The 15123-nt window shown below is 46.1% G+C and overlaps 1 protein-coding gene across 2 annotated transcripts in view; it reads right to left on the bottom strand.

Annotated features, from left to right (window-relative positions):
• The window catches only part of VEGFA (vascular endothelial growth factor A), a 58371-nt gene extending 47690 nt beyond the window's left edge, over positions 1–10681 (bottom strand). Inside the window, exon 1 of one of the 2 annotated variants that reach the window (XM_068232623.1) lies at positions 10276–10681. The gene's annotated coding sequence lies outside the window, so the exon portion shown is untranslated. The remainder of the gene's footprint in view (positions 1–10275) is intronic. The other variant, XM_068232625.1, reaches the window with a different exon arrangement.
• Between the last annotated feature and the right edge of the window lie 4442 nt (positions 10682–15123).

The following is a 15123-nucleotide window of genomic DNA, read 5'->3' as shown; positions in this document are numbered from 1 at the left end:
ACAGATAACGGATATTGTACTGTGTGGTGATAACAGGCCAGGCGGTCCTTCACCTCTGTAGCCTGGAGGATGAGGCTTCTGTGATTTCCAAAATAAATTCAGATTTGGATTCATCAGACCTCAGGGCCCTTTTACACTTAATGTATTGGTATGCGTTAGTGCGCGTTGGTATATGTTTTTTTCCTTAGCAGTGCATTGTGAAAAAGCTTCCAGTTAAAGCGTGTATAGTGGGCAACTGAGCCATAGGAAAACCTTGACATTATTTTTAAAATCCGTTTTCTTTCAGTTTCAACTGAGAGCAACTGATTAAGTGTAAAAGGGCCCTCAGGACTGGTTTTCCTCTTTGCCTCAGTCCATCTTAACCTCCCCCCTCCCCAAACAAAAACCCAATAAAATGTATTGTATATACCGGTAGCGCTTTTCTCCTGGCAGACTCAAAGTGCTTCAAAGCTGGAGCAACTTATGATCCATTGGCAACCAGAATCATTACCCCTACCTATCTTTACTCATAAGAGGCTGAACATCTCTGGGCCAGTCACAGTGTGGTTTGCTTCTACTCATCTTTACTCATAAGAGACTCAGCATGTCTGGGAGAGTCGCAGTTTGGTGTACCCTTACACATCTTTACAAAAGAGACTCAGTATTTTTGAGACAGCCACAGTGTGCTTTGCCTCCACCCATCTTTACTCATGAGCAACTGAGTATGTCGGGGACAGTCACAGTGTGGTGTACCCCTACCAATCTTTACTTAGAAGAGACTCAGTATCTTTGGGACGGTCACAGTGAGGTGTAACCCTACCCATTTTTTCTCATAAGAGTTTCAGCATCCTTGGGATAGTATGGACATCTCTGATTGGAACCAAGATATGTGGGAATGCTTTGTTTATTTTATCTGCCTGCAATTAACTCCTTCTGCTAGGCTTCTTCCAGGTTGTGGCTGCAAAAAGTCTCAATTGACAACTAACATGTAACATTGAGGCACTCTGATGATCAGGTTGTACTGCATATTTACATCTGTGCCAGGAGTTGGATTACATTTATCTGATTGAAATTACATAAATAAATAAAAGTCGCTGTGTCTGAAGTGCAGAAAGAATATGTATGCCATGCTCACTGTACATGAATTGATATTTAAGCTGTGTGTCGTGCGGATTTAGCTTTTGTGCTGGGCAGAGCCTAATGTGCTGAGACATGTCACACAGCGATCACTGATGTGGGCCTACACCGTGCTCCAGAGCAAAGATGTTAAACAATGATTGTGCAGCATGTGCCAAGTGTCAACGACTCCAGGTAACTCCTGTCCTCAGGCGCACTTCTGCTAATGCCACGCATGTGACCTCCTCTCATTGCCAACGTCCTGAGAAGTCTGGCCTACCAGCAGCGAGGCTGCAGGGCCCGGCATTCGCAACAGATCCATGGAAAGTGCAGCCTTCCAAGGATTCCTGGACTCTGATCCCTTACAGCTGTAAACAGGTACAGAGCAAGGAAAACAACTCCAAAAAACATATGTACATGCCACTGTCACAACTCAAAGTCACCACAAAGTCACATGGGTAGGGCTGTACCAGAATTATTACAGTAGAATCACTTTATAGTAAACTCAAACGGACAAGGAAAAGTAGTTTACTATATTAGAATTGGTCATACATTGTACATTTATACACAAGCATTTGTTGGGACCTGAGGACTGAGTTTACTATATCTAGAGGTTTACTATAATGAGATTCTACTGTACTAATTTTAGTAATATAGCACCAACATTTTCTCTAGCCCTGTACATAGTACAAAACAAATAGTGAGGAGCATACTGAGAAGTTCAAAACTCCGTACAATCAGGAAGCCAGCAATACAAATACATAAACTGCTGATGTGCGGTTTGAGACATCACCAATACTTGTTCATATGACAAATTACAGCAGAATAAGAAACACTAGGAGGAGGTCCCTGTCCTTGCAAACATGCAGTCTAGAAGGTAGTGGGTTAGGGAAGAAAACATGGGTTAGCGGATGAGGCAGCGAACCTCCAATGCTACCAAGACTCCAACAAGTTTGTGAAATGGAAAAGAGGGGCACCTTTTAGAGCAAAACATTTAAGGGAAACCCCTCCTCCCCAAGCCATGTACTTCCTTTTGGGGTATATTTAACAAAATTCATATGTGCAGACAGCGCACCTAAATTTTACCAGACATTACACTTTGTGTAACTTTCATTATTGTTATTGTTTTATAAAGTGCCAACATATTCCATGGCGCTGTAGAAAGTAAAAAATAAACATGGGGTACATAATAATACAGACAAATGGAATACACCAATATACAAAATACAGAATTGGTGACAAAATACAGAATTGGTAATGACAGTGACAAAAGTAACATGATGAATAAAATGTATAATGAATTCCAAGACGCAAAAGGGGGAGAGAGCCCTGCCCTTGGGAGCTTACAATCTAAAGGTATAAACTCAACATGCGCATTGCTTGCCTAACGAGCATTACGCTACTCACGTAGTAAACACCGGGTAAAATGTGCATGCGCTGTCTGCGCACATAGCTTCCAGGCAGCCTTCACACATTTTTTCACTTTTCCAACTGTGTTGTGCAATTTTTCAGTTCTGATTTTGTTTGTGTGTGCGTTTTGTATGCAATTTTTCATGCATAACAATGAAGTTACCGTAACTACTTATTTTATGCAATTTACTTCCAATAGAGCAGAAGAATGGGACCACCTATCTACAGACAAGGCCAGCAAGGCTGCGTGACTTGTGTTTCTACCAGCTCAGGAGAACCTCAGTAAATGAACCCAAGCAACTTCCCTTTACAATGGATTGTAAGGTTAATGTAATATTTATGAGCAATATACTGAAAAGTCCATATAAATCCTCACAGAAAGATAGTCCAAGATAAGCTCATGTGCCTTTCTAGTCTTTCAGTCACATGCTTTCACATAAATTCTTGACATTCATGGTAAAACCAGAAATCTCATTACTGTCCTTGTAATACCTCGCTTTACTCCAGGGGGAGCTCTTGCATGTAAGTATAGCACTGACAGACAGGTTCTGCCAAATTTGTTGGTACCCTTACTGAAAAAAAAAATGCTTTACAGGCATCTGAGAGTAGTTACACTAAAAAGTGACTGTCCCATGTCGTCAAGTTTGACGACACCTAAAGTATTGCTTATTCTACAAATATATTCTAAACTATCCCAGACACATTTGTTGATAACACCAAAAAAGATTCAGAATAATTGGATTACTGTTTTTTTTTAAACTTTTCTACAGTTAGTTATGCCACATGCCTCCAGTGCAATCAGTCAGTCAGCCTATTTATATGGAGAAAAGCTGCCACTCTGCTGCCTGATATCAGGGCAGTGCTTCCATAGGGACAAACTGGGTGATTGCCCCAAGGCCCCCAGTCAGCTGCCCCCCTAGCCCCCCCCAGGTCTCCCCTCAACTTTATTTTTGTCCCTTGGGCCCCTGCAGAGTTTTCGTCAGTGCAGCGACTCACCTGTCTTATCAGTTGCGTGCTTCCATTAGTCTACGAGTTCCTCTTCTCTGTGACCCCGGCACATGTTGTTATGTAGTAACATGCACCAGGTCACGGAGATGAATCACCCCTGTAAGGGTGATGATGGAAATGCAAGTACCATAGGAGGAGCGCACCCAATGAGCCAGGTAAGTCACCACACTGTCAAAAACTCTTCAGTGGCATAAATAAAGTTGGGGGAGGGGGGGGGGGGGGGGAAGAGACCTGGCAGGCCTGAATTTGGAAAGCAGATTATAATGTTGCTTATAGGATGGCAGGGAGCCACCCCCCCCCCCCCCCCCCAGTTAATTTTGCCCCTAAGCCCCATGGTGACTACAACCAGCCCTGTTTGGTGTTATGGGGTCTATTCGCTAGCGGCAGGCAAAATTTTCTTGCAGACAGCATAAATTTTCATTATGCAACTTATGTAACGCATGCATTGCTTGTATGCAAATTACACAAGCAACGCACACATTGTGAGTAGAGAGCGACAAATGCATTAAAATCTCTCACCTGTCTGGTGGCCATATGTCCAGCTGCTCCTGCTGCCACTTTCACGTCTTCCATGTGACGTCACACAAGTGCCAGTGCTATAAGCAGGAGATTTCATGCTGAAATCGATCAGGAACCGGCCTGTGGTGTATGGACAGCCAGCAGATCTCTCTGCGATCAGATTAGATCAGAGAGAGATCTGTCTCTTAAGCCTCATATACATGGCACAATTTTCCATCTGATCGATCAGTGATCTGATAAGAAACTGCATTGTGTGTAGAAGTCTAAATTGTTTCCGAAACAATTTAGACTTCTACATCCGATCAGACTGGTTGGAAATTATCTAATAGATCCGTTGATCTTATGGAAAATTGTACCATGTGTACCAAGCTTTAGTTGACTGCCCATACATTGCTAGATGTATGGGCACCTTAGACCATGTCAGAACAGTCTGATGTTCCCGTGATAACAGCCAGAAATATTATCCTTAAAGGAATACTGTAGGGGGTCGCGGGAAAATGAGTTGAACTTACCCGTGGCTTGTAATGGTCCCCCGCAGACATCCTGTGCCCACGCAGCCACTCACCGATGCTCCGGCCCCGCCTCTGGCTCACTTCTGGAATTTCCGACTTTAAAGTCTGAAAACCACCTAGCCTGTGTTGCCGTGTCCTCACTCCCGCTGATGGCACCAGGAGTGTACTGCGCAGGCCCAGTATGGTCTGTGCCTGCGCCGTGCGCTCCTGGTGACATCAGGGGAAGCGAGGACACGGCAACGCAGGCGCAGTGGTTTTCAGACTTTAAAGTCAGAAATTACAGAAGTGAACCGGAGGCGGGGCCGGAGCATCGGTGAGCGGCTGCGCGGACACAGGATGCCTGCGGGGGACCATTAGAAGCCCCGGGTAAGTTCAACTCATTTTCCCCCGACCCCCCTACAGTATCCCTTTAAAGAGGAACTTCAGCCTAAACAAACATACTGTCATTAAGTTACATTAGTTATGTTAATTAAAATAGATAGGTAATATAATCTCTTACCCACCATGTTTTAAAAGAACAGGCAAATGTTTGATTTCATGAGGGCAGCCATCTTTTTGGTTGAAAGGAGGTGACAGGGAGCATGAGACACAGTTCCAACTGTCCTGTGTGCTGATCAACCCTCCCAGTTGCTAGGCAACGTGAACAACAACATAGGAAATCCCATCATGCTTTGCACAGCATCAGGGAAAAAAAGCCCGGCAGCTAAAAATGATGCTTTCGTAAGCAAAACAAAGTTCTGATGCTGTGAAACTGTTAAAGAAACACCAAGCTTTTCAGTTCTGCTGAGTAGATTTTTAGTCCAGAGGTTCACTTCAAGTTTCAGGCCCATGGGATTCGTTGCAACCACCCTCTCTGGAAGTGTTTGCAAGAGAAACACTAAGCTCAGAACAGGCATAAGGAAAACCAGGGATGAAATTCCAAAGAGACATAAGCTGCACTGCAAGGTCTATGAGATTCTGATCACACCATACATCTCTGCCATGAATGGACCTCATCCACATATCAAGACTAAGGTCTAAGGCAAACTGGATAACGCACGACCCCTCTCACCCCGGCAGTAGACTGTTCAACCTGCTCCTCTCAGGCTGCCGATACAGGACTCACCAAAATCTCCAGGCACAGGAACACCTTTCTCCCCCCCCAGCTGTCCTCCTCCTAAAACTCAAGCCCCCTCCTCAGCAGAACCTCCCACCCTCCCTTCTTGGTTACCCCTGCAATCCTGAACCGCTGCCCTGATTTCTATACGCGTGTCTCTCAATGTACGTAACTGATTGACTGATTTTGCACTATGACTGATGTCATGTGCACCACAAACAAGTAAAGTTGGCAAATACAGTTGATTCTGGGCAGATTCTAAAAAGCTGCCTTGCTGTGTCTGGCCTTGGGTGTTTTGATTATGTGCAGGGAACTTTAAAATCTCAAGACTATGAAAATATTCTGAAATGACACATGCTAGCCACTGTCTCAGCCATGGATCATGGACACACTCTCCCCATATATTTCACCCTCCATGTCCTCCAAAAGGTATGATCCAGCTCTTCTCTCTACGTTTCTGATTACACTCACCCCCATATATCACACCCTCCAGCATGTCCATAAGGTAGGAGATGCTCTGCTCCTGTCCAATCCAGTCCAATGCAAAAAAGCTTTATCAGCAGGACCAAATACATTTAGCATTGCCAAAGCAAACAATAAGCGTTTGCATGGGAGAGGGGTGGTTGAGGGTTTAAGGCCATGGGGAGGGTATAGGTGACAGTATATGGGGTATATAGTCCATAGGGGTGGGGAGGGTATAGGGGGCAGTATAAGGGGTATACAGTCCATGGTCATGTTCCTCTCAGTTGGTGCCAGAAAGCAACATATTGGGATGCTATTTGCAGTGTTGTTTCCTCTTCCCCGAGTAGGATGTAGAGTTTCCTCTCCTCATCTGTGGAGGTGAAATCCGGGATGTGGATGGAAAGTCTCTGGAAGTTGGCAGTCTTCACAGGTGCGTATTTGCTGCAAAGTAGCAGAAAGTTGGCCCCATACTCCAGTACTAGTAATACTCATACTGCCTGCACAGTCTCTCCTCCCAGGGCTTCCATGTCTGTCTGTGCTGCCCTGACTCTACCTCCAGGTTGCGGGCACTCAGACAGTGCTGGCTCAGGATCTGTATATCTTTGGGGTGTAGCCTCTGCAAATATGGTGCCACTTTGTACGCTCTCTGCAGTGATTGGTCGATGGTGAGTTTCTGGGAGTTCTTTATGTCACTCCTCCATTCCTCTAGTTATCGGGCCTTGCAGCTAAATATAGTCCCTTTTAATTGGGATTTTGTTGTTCCGGATCCTGACTGGATATGCTGCTGAGGCTTTGCTTCAGGGCACATGGTGTGGCCTGGGGTTTGTGGTTCAGCAAAGCTTTATGATGGTAGGTGCTGGGGCTGCTGTCCTATCTGTGCGCCCAGTATGAGAGCACCTTCTGCTGGATAGTCAGCCACAGTCTGCCCAGAAAGTCGATGGACTTAGAGAAGATACTTGCAGAACTCGAGATTGAAGACTTCTGTTGGGCTGGAGTCTCATTTTGATTGGTCAGGGTAGATGACTGAGCTCCATACTTCACTGCCATAGAGCAGTGTTGATGTGATAATAGTGAAGCGATAGTAAATATTTTTACCCAGACCCTCACCGGTGGTTCTAGGTGGTATAGTTGCCTTCTCTCCACCTTTCTGATTACACCCAACACCAGGACAACACACCTTCCAGCATGTTCTCCACAAAATAAAAAATACTCTGCTCCTGTCTTAACTTTTTTTGATTGCAATATTTACAGCACTAATAATAAATAGACTTTTATATGCGGATAATAGGAAGATTACCAATGAGTATACTGAGAAGAAATAAAGTCATAATGTACTCTGCGGTATAACTGGATCATGCCATGAGTGATGGATGCAGGGATTGCGTGCCAGGCACAGAGGTATGGCAAACATAAGTGCAGAAATGCATGCATACAGCTAAGCTCTAAATACCGTTGCGTTCAGAATTGGTTTTAATAACTCTTTTGGAGCAACATGAAGGATTCTAGGAAAAGTTATAAATGAGCTTTTGAAACCACAAAAGCTCCTTCTGTTTATTTGTTTGAAATATGCTTTTACTGAGAAAGGTACATGATGTATATCTTTGCAGTAAATGTGTTCTGTGCTTAATTACCCCAGTAAATAGAATCAACAGACACAGTTACAGACATGTCCGATGGAGATGGGGCTGTTGAGTCACCATCAGACAGAAGTGTGGAGGCCGTGTGAGTGCATACTGCTACCGGAACACATCACCTATTATTTATCAACAGGTGAGACAACATCCTGTCTGCCTGACTGGTTATCACTTTACAGCAGAATCTCTTTATAGTAAACCCCCAAGTGACCTGGCCAAGTAGTTCACTATATCAGAAGTTTCCTTCTAAAGCTAGCCATGAATGGCCTGACAGCCGACCCACCTAGCAATCAGGGGCTAAATGCCCATACACATGCTAGATGGATGTCTCCCAGCGGGAATTGGAGTCCCTAGGCCAGAGTATGTACAGACGCATATTTAGCATACAGGCATATGTGTTCTGTTGCAATGCGGAGGGCCGACAGAACAGTGCAGATGTGATGTCATGTGACAGCTGGGGCAAATACAAAGCTACTGGGGTGATACAATTATCTCAGGAGAGGGATGGTTAACTCAGGGTGGTGTAATTACCTCAGGAGGAGAGTGGTTACTTCGGGGATGATGTAATTGCCTCAGGAGGGGGATGGTTACTTTTAGGGATGGAGTAATTACCACAGGAGGAGTTGATTACCTGAAGGGTGGTGTAATTACCTCAGGAGGGTGTTGGTTACCTCAGAGGTGGTGTAATTACCTCAGGAGGGGGTGCTGTAATTACTTCAGGAGGGAGGTGGTGTAATTATTTCAGGAGGAGGGTGGTTACCTTTAGGGATGGTGTAATTACCTCAGGAAGGGGTGCTGTAATTACCTCAGGGGTGGTGTAATTACATCAGGAGGGGTGGTGTAATTACTTCAAAAAGGGGGGGGGGGGGTGTTATTACCTCAGGAGAGTTTTGGTTACCTCAGGGGTGGTGTCATTGCCTCAGGAATGGGTGGTTACCTTATTATTATTATTATTTTTAGTATTTATATAGCGCCGACATATTACGCAGCGCTGTACAGTGTATATATATATATATATATATATATATATATATATATATATTGTCTTGTCACTAACTGTCCCTCAAAGGAGCTCACAATCTAATCCCTACAATTGCCATATGTCTATATTATGTAGTGTAAGTACTGTAGTCTAGGGCCAATTTTAGGGGTAGCCAATTAACTTATCCGTATATTTTTGGGATGTGGGAGGAAACCGGAGTGCCCGGAGGAAACCCACACGGACACGGAGAGAACATACAAACTCTTTGCAGATAGTGCCCTGGCTGGGATTCGAACCAGGGACCCAGTGCTGCAAGGCGAGAGAGCTAACCACTACGCCACCGTGCTGCCCACCTTAGGGGTGGTATTATTACTTCAGGAGGAGTTGGTTACCTCAAGGGTGGTGTAATTACCTCAGGAGGATGTTGGTTACCTCAGGGCTGGTGTAATTACCTCAGGAAGGGAATGGTTATATCAGGGGTGATGTAATTATCTCAGGAGGGGGATGGTTATATCAGGGGTGGTGTAATTGCCTGAGGGGTGGAGTAATTACCTCTGGAGGATGGTAGTTACCTCAAGGGTGGTGTAATTACCCCAGGAGGGAGTTGGTTACCTCAGGGGTGGTGTAATTACCTAAGGGGTGATGTAATTACCTCAGGTGGGGGCGGTTACCTCAGGGGTGGTGTAATTACCTCAGGACAGGGATGGTTATGTCAGGGGTGGTGTATTTACCTCAGAGGTGGAGTATTTACCTCAGGAGGAGTTGATTACCTCAAGGTGGTGTAATTACCTCAGGGGTGGTGTAACTCCCTTAGGAGGGTATTGGTTACCTCAGGGGTGGTGTAACATAGCTCCCAACTGTCCTTTTTTCGGAGGGACAGTCCCTTTTTGGGAGGCCTGTCCCTCCTTCACCATCATTTGTCCCTCTTTCAGGACTTTGTCCCTCTTTCTATATAAATATATATTTCTATACTAAAAATGTGTTTGATTGACTCTAAACTTTATTCCCATCCTTTAAATTGATATATTACTAATTTTAAAATGTTACTATGAAGGAAAATTAACCAGGATAGAAAGGACCAGTGTGGTTTAAATTATAAAACAACATATTTTTCTTGTGAAATTTTTATGGCATGCGTGACTAGAGGTGTGACCAGGGGTGTGGCTTAAGTGTCCCTTTTTCTCATCTCAAAAAGTTGGGAGGTATGGTGTAATTACCTCAGGAGGGTGTTGGTTTCCTCATGGGTGGTGTAATTACCTCAGAAGGGAGGTGGTTACTTTAGGGGTTATATTATTACCTCAGCAGGAGTTGATTACCTCAAGGGTGGTGTAATTGCCTAAGGAGGGGGACGATTACCTTTAGGGATGGTGTAAGTAACTCAGGAGTGGGGTGGTTACCTAGGGGTTGTATTATTGCCTCAGGAGGAGTTGATTACCTCAGGGGTAGTGTAATTACGTCCTCAGGAGGGGGGGGGGGGGGGGTGTTCCGACGAAATAACCTACCCGTCGAACCAGCCTACTTTCACTATCAAACGTATATATCGCGTGTTGAAATTACCTCAGGATGAGCAGCTACCCTCAGGTCATAAGCACAGAAGTTGAAGGGTCTGAGGCACGAGACTTCAGGTTCTGCCTTCAGAGCGCACTAATCTGGGTCCTAAATAGGCTCAGGCTAGAGCGGTCAGCTGAGAAATAAAAATGGAGGGGCAGGACTTACTCCCGTATGGGTGGTGAGTAATTAGTGTAGGGGCGGGGCCTATTTATGGGCGGAAAGGCCGCTGTCAAGTGTGATAGAATGGACTTCCGTATGAGTGGTTAGGCCGCTGTGATGTGTGTAATTAGTGTAGGGGCGGGGCCTATTTATAGGCGGGAAGCCGCTGTCAAGTGTGAAGGAATGGCTTGGACTTCTGTATATGCGGGAAGGCCGTTTGCTGGTCTGGAAGGATTGGATAGTAGGCGGCGGCGTTGGAGTGAGAGTAGGGGCGGGGTCTATGCATGGACTGGAGGGCCGCTGTATGGTGGTAAGGCCGTGTATGGGCGGGGCCTGTGTATGGGCGGGCAGACCGCAGTGAGGTGGTAGGAGAGTTTAGGGGCGGGGCCTGTGTGTAGGCAGGAAGGCTGCTGTGGTGGTTATAGGAGTGTGTAGGGGCGTGGTTCGTATGGACTTCACACATGGGGACTACACCTGGTTGTCCTGGAGATGTGATGAGTGACAGGAGTCAAAGGTGACACCATAGGCATAAGAGTTGGGATGGTCATAGCCAGGGTGAGATTCTTGTTCCCGGTGGCATCTATGATGTAAGGGACTCTGCCCGATGTGTGCAAATAGTAGATATGGAATTCAGAAGTTGCATGCACACAGGCCATGAGTGAAGATGGAACTGATGCACAACCTCTAAAAAGGGCATTGTAATGACTGGTCTGCTGGAGGATCTAAGCAGTGGGGGACCCTGGTGAGTCGGTCAATGACTGCAGCTTAAAATGTACTGTATAATGTATTATTTAACGTACAATTCGAATCCCCCCCCCCCCTACAGTCCCAGCCTCCCAGGTCGGGCCAAGAAAAATCTTGTCACTGCAATATAATAGAAAACAGTAAATTGTTCAAGCTACCCACTTTTATAGTATCACTTCTGATTTCAGCATCAGAAACACTTCCTATGTCTATATTGCTGAATATAGAACATATCCCCCACTCTCCTAGTGATGTTACAGCCTAGGCTGATTAGTTATGTGGAATGCCCCCCCCCCCATTTCTGTCGGCAATATTGTGCTTCATGAAGTGCAGATGCCACAAGGAATGTGCAGGTATTGATGTACTTTATTTTTCACGCAGCGTCCGAAATGTGTGTTCAGAAATGTTTATTCGCCCTTCCCATGGCTCAGCAGCGGTTGATGACATAAAAGGGAAGACGTCTGTACAATATGGATGGAATAGACCTGTGTTATGTGAAGTTTCCGGTACTGTCTCCATATTGGTGTAAATTTTCTACCTCATCCCATTTCATTGTACCTATACCTGGGGTCAGCCTGTACATGGCCTGTAAACTTATCTAACAGACAGAATGGAGGAGCAAGGGATCAAGCTCTATAATCTGAAGTCATTAGGCAGAAGTTATCCACCACAGATATGCCGAGGAGAGAGGCAACTCTGCTGTTTTTGGGGAACCACATCCGCTCAATCCCAGGAAGCATAACCATGGAGGAAGATGCAACCAGCAAAGCCACTGAGACCTACGCCTCAGCCTAGCGGCAGTTTAACAGGCACAGAGGACTTGGGACCTACAACGTGGGGAGGCTACTGTTTTTTTATCAGGCCAAGGCAAACCTGCATCCCGGAGAAGGAGGATCAGGTGAGGACACAGACAGGCAACATTGGCGCAGTCCCAGACAAACTATCCAACCAGATATGTACCCAAAGAGAGGGACTACAGCCCAGAGGTAAGAGACCTGGTGCTGAATATTTCATTGTATAGTCTGATTGAGACTGATATATAATTTAAAGGGAATCTGAAGTGAAAATTAACTTATGATATAATGATTTGTATGTGTAGTACAGCTAAGAAATAGAACATTAGTAGCACGTATATAAGTATCATACTGTTTCCAGTACAGGAAGAGTTAAGAAACTTCATTTGTTACCTATGCAAAAGAGCTTCTCTGAGCTCTCTGACTAATTAAGTCAGAGAGCAATGCTATTTTCTGAAGCACTTACCTCAACCTGTCTCTTACTGTTTCTTGTTTGTTTAAAGAGAACCCAAGGTGTATTTGAAGAATGTGATCTGCATACAGAGGCTGGATCTGCCTATACAGCCCAGCCTCTGTTGGTATTCCAAACCCCCCTAATGTCCCCCTGCACTCTGCAATCAGACATAGATCACAGCCATGCTGTGAGGCTGTGTTTACATCTGTAGTGTCAGTCTCGGCTGCTCCCCCGCCTCCTGCAGAGCTCCGGTCCCTGCCCCCCTCCCTTCCCTCTAATCAGTGGGGAGGGAAGGGAGGCAGGCGGGGACCGGAGTTCTGCAAGAGGTGGGGAGAGCAGCAGACTGACACTATAGAGAAAAACACAGCCCGCTGCGACACGCTGTGTGTCGACAGCACGGCTGTGATTTATGAGGGATTGCAGAGTGCAGGGGGACCTTAGGGGGGTTTTGGATACCAACAGAGGCTGTGCTGTATAGGCAGCAGGGGTGCTCGGATGTGCCTCATCCACGAATTCGGCAATCCTCGTGGTTGCAAAAAAAAAATCCGCATTCGGCCCTGCCGCATGCGGATTTTCGTCTGCGTCCACGCGGATTTTCTGCCGTGAATGGCGTAATCACGCGTGGATTCCCATCCGGAGGCGGAATTTCTTTTAACGTTAATAACAAAGCCCCCATACATGCTACAATCCCCCAAATTGCATGGATTATCGAGGTTTTTTTTTTTTTTTTTAATGGCTTTTAAAGACAAATCACCACTGTAAATGGGGCTAATAATTGGTAATACGTGGTAAAAAGGGATATACGCGTTAAGCAATCAAAGAGGTGAAGGCGAGTTCCAATGGCACTTGGCGGCGAAGGTACCGCTGGAGGAGGATGAGTGGCTGACGCCAAAAAGGCCCCAGAGAGGTTTTTGTAATTTTTTTTTTTTTTTTTTTTTTTGCAGCAATTAGCAATGACATCGCAGCAGAGTTGTCAGTGGACACGGGCAGTGTGAACGCAGAGTGCAGTGGTGGTAGCGACTGAGTCAGGAGAAGGACTATGCGGGCGGTCAGTTCAGCAGCACAGAAGGACCACGGCAACATACTGGTAGTAGTAGTAGCAGCACAGCGTCATAGTGCTGGCCAAAAAATTAAATGCACCCGGTGACCCGGGCAGTGTGAACGCAGACAGAGTACATTGGTGAAAGCGACTGAGTCAGGAGGAGGAGGACAATGCGGGCGGTCAATTCAGCAGCACAGAAGGACCATGGCAACATACTGGTGGTAGTAGTAGCAGCACAGCGTCATAGTGCTGGCCAAAAAATTAAATGCACCCGGTGACCCGGGCAGTGTGAATGCAGACAGAGTACATTGGTGGAAGCGATTGAGTCAGGAGGAGGAGGACAATGCGGGCGGTCAGTTCAGCAGCACAGAAGGACCACGGCAACATACTGGTAGTAGTAGTAGCAGCACAGCGTCATAGTGCTGGCCAAAAAATTAAATGCACCCGGTGACCCGGGCAGTGTGAACGCAGACAGAGTACATTGGTGGAAGCGACTGAGTCAGGAGGAGGAGGACAATGCGGGCGGTCAGTTCAGCAGCACAGAAGGACCATGGCAACATACTGGTGGTAGTAGTAGTAGCACAGCGTCATAGTGCTGGCCAAAAAATGAAATGCACCCTGTGACCCGGGCAGTGTGAACGCAGAGTGTCGTAGCGACTGAGTCAGGAGGATAAAGCGGGCGGTCAGTTCAGCAGCTCAGAAGGAGGACCATGGCAACTTACTGGTAGTAGTACCATAACACCAAAAAATTAACCAAGGTAGGCACTAGGCAGGTAGTAACTGTCTTTATAAAGGCAGGCATAGTTAACAGCACATGCAGCAGCCACTTCATGTCCCCCTGTGTCCGACAATAGGGGCCAGGAACTCACCTTCCACCCAAGCCTGGTTGATTTTACTAGACATGTTGCTAGTAATGAATCACTGGATGCAGTGGACACAGTACAAGGTCACTGAAGGATGCACCAGGCACAGTACAAGGTCACTGAAGGATGCAGTGGGCACAGCAGTGGGCACTGGATATACAACTAGGTCACTGAAGGATGCAGTGGGCACAGTACAAGGTCACTGAAGGATGCAGTGGGCACAGCAGTGGGCACTGGATATACAACTAGGTCACTGAAGGATGCAGTGGGCACACAAGGATGTCACACTGTGTAATGAGATGCTTATATGCCAGCGAGCGAGCAGTGGGCACTGGGCACGGCACAAGGTCACTGACAGAATGAATGAACAGCGCTGGCAGAGAGTGGCGGCGCCGGCGGTGTGACTGGCTGCCTGCAAATAGTACAAGTGTATAACTGTCACTGGAATATACAAGTGAACACTGCAGCTGCACTAACCTGCCTGCCTGCACTACACACAGATAATCCCCACTCCCACTACACTGACTACACTGCAGCACTGAACCTGCCTGCACTACACACAGTTAAATAATCACTAGACTCCCACTACACTACACTGACTACAACTAACTACAGCAATCACTGACTAGCTAACCGTGTACAGTATAAGAGCAGTGTTAGCAAAAAAAACGCTTTGTTTTTAACACAATAAATGCACTTGCTCAAACAATGGCCTGGAGATAATCCTCTCAGCACCACAGTCTAGCAAGGACAGAGCTTTTCCATCATGGCCGTCGCTTTATATTCAGGAGGGGAGGG

Source organism: Hyperolius riggenbachi, chromosome 4, assembly GCF_040937935.1.
Source record: "Hyperolius riggenbachi isolate aHypRig1 chromosome 4, aHypRig1.pri, whole genome shotgun sequence".
In the NCBI taxonomy this organism is placed as follows: domain Eukaryota; kingdom Metazoa; phylum Chordata; class Amphibia; order Anura; family Hyperoliidae; genus Hyperolius; species Hyperolius riggenbachi.
This window is presented reverse-complemented; position numbering and strand designations above follow the sequence as displayed.